At 44.8% G+C, this 1940-nt stretch overlaps 1 pseudogene; it reads right to left on the bottom strand.

The window, feature by feature from the left end:
• Positions 1-1491: 1491 nt before the first annotated feature.
• On the bottom strand, positions 1492-1629 carry LOC129694796 (U1 spliceosomal RNA; annotated as a pseudogene).
• Positions 1630-1940: the final 311 nt, after the last annotated feature.

Raw genomic sequence — 1940 nt, 5'->3', positions numbered from 1 at the left:
CAGCTCCAGCGCGGCGACTCAGGCAAGGCATCGCCCGCACCACGATAGCGCTGCAGCGCTGTGCCACCGCCGAAGCCGAGGTTCTGGGCGGTCCGCAACAGGAAACGCCGCTCCAGGCCCGCTGGTAGGCCGCGAGGACGGGTCGAAGCTGCAGCCCAGAGAAAAGCTGCCTCTCCGACCAGGTAGGGACCTTGAAAGGCAGTTTCCCCCTCCCCCCCCCACACAAAAAAATCTAGACCTCCAAACAAGTGCGTTCAGTGTTATTCGCCCATGCGTTCAGTGTTATTCGTAGCCCAGAGAGCCGTGACCCTCTCGCTTCCTGGGTCTGGCAAAGACTGACTGAGGCATGACAATTCCGGGTTTTATAGTCCCTCCCCCTGCCGCCAGCGGGGGCAGCAGAGAGAATGGGGATTTGTTTTAAAAAACATTAATAACTCTCTGATTTTTCATCGATAGGAAAAATCCTTTGTTCCAGGAAGGCGGAGGGGGTCTCTGAGCGAGGTGTCCAAAAATGACGGCCATAGGTTGCGGCGCTCTCTCGGAAATCACACCACAGTGGGCCAAAAGCGGTCAAGATCAGACTTTTAGTAATATAGATAAATATAGGCAATATTTATGGCTTATGTTCCTTATATCTTATAGGCAAAAAATATAAAAGCAAATATAATTGCCTTTATGGCTTATGTACATCATGAGAACGGCTCATGTACATCATGAGTTGCTTTAAATCAAAGTTGCTTCTGATCCATGAGGAACTTTGAAATCTATTATCTCTATCTTGCCACTCACACAGAAACACACTCATACCGTTCCCCCACAACACTGATTAAACCAAAGATCATAGAATGCATATGGTCCAGAGACCTTTCATTGCGCATTGTCGCTCATTTTAGAAGCAGTTTCCCTTTTTTTTTAAAGCACCTTATCAATCAATCAATCAATCAACCTTTATTGTCATCTTGCAAGCAACAGTTTTACAGTGCAAAATGAAAAGACGTTTCCCAGGGAATAGCGGAGCATCGCACATGAAATTTAAAACATTTCACACATAATAACATTAAAAACATCCTGTGCCTGATGGAACAGTATAAATAGTTAAAAGCAGGTAAAAACACAATGTTGAAATACAATAAAACCAATCATAAAAAATGTCCGGGGCAGCTGATTTGAGTGGCCAGTGCCAGTTATTAAAGTGGCCAGTGCCAGTTATTAAAGTGTCCGTGCCAAGCCGCAGAATCAGGTGACTGTGAGTACAGAGTGCTTTATTTATTATAAACAAATATCATAATGGTCTAAGACCAAGATGAACTCCTGCAAAATCCAATGGACTGACGTGGATTAAACTGCGAGAGGTATAACGGAGTCTTATTCCTAAAGTGGCGGAAGTTCCATTACGTGCCACACGTCAGTCCATTGGATTTCGTAGGAGTGGTCTATCTTGCTCCTCTAGTATCTTTGGTGCACAGTAACTCTATTTTTCATTTGTAAAATCAGGGGAGAGCGCGAACGCAGTCCCCCACTACCACAAATTTTGCAGTCGAGTATCCCGCATTTGGGGACATCGCAGGCGTCAGCACACCCGAAGTGCAATGGGATAGCCTCGTCCTGGGAGAACCACCTTTTTTTTTTTTTTTTTTTTTTTTTTTTTTTTTTTTTTTTTTCAAAATAGACTTTATTCATTGATAAATATATACAATTCCTGAACCATTCAAACAAACAAAATTCATCCGACATTTTCGGAGACTATACAAGTTTTTTCAGTACAATTTTTTTACATTTTTCAAATTTCACCAAACAGTCCCCCACCCGTGCCACTCTGTGGCCCCCTGGCGTGGGATACCTTCCCTTAATTTAATTTGAGGGGCGTCTCCACCATACCGTGCCCCCCATGTCCAGCAGCGGAAGGACCCTAGACTGTGGTCCTCCCCCACCGAGCCTTG

Source organism: Leucoraja erinacea, unplaced genomic scaffold (assembly GCF_028641065.1).
Source record: "Leucoraja erinacea ecotype New England unplaced genomic scaffold, Leri_hhj_1 Leri_79S, whole genome shotgun sequence".
Lineage (NCBI taxonomy): Eukaryota > Metazoa > Chordata > Chondrichthyes > Rajiformes > Rajidae > Leucoraja > Leucoraja erinaceus.
This window is presented reverse-complemented; position numbering and strand designations above follow the sequence as displayed.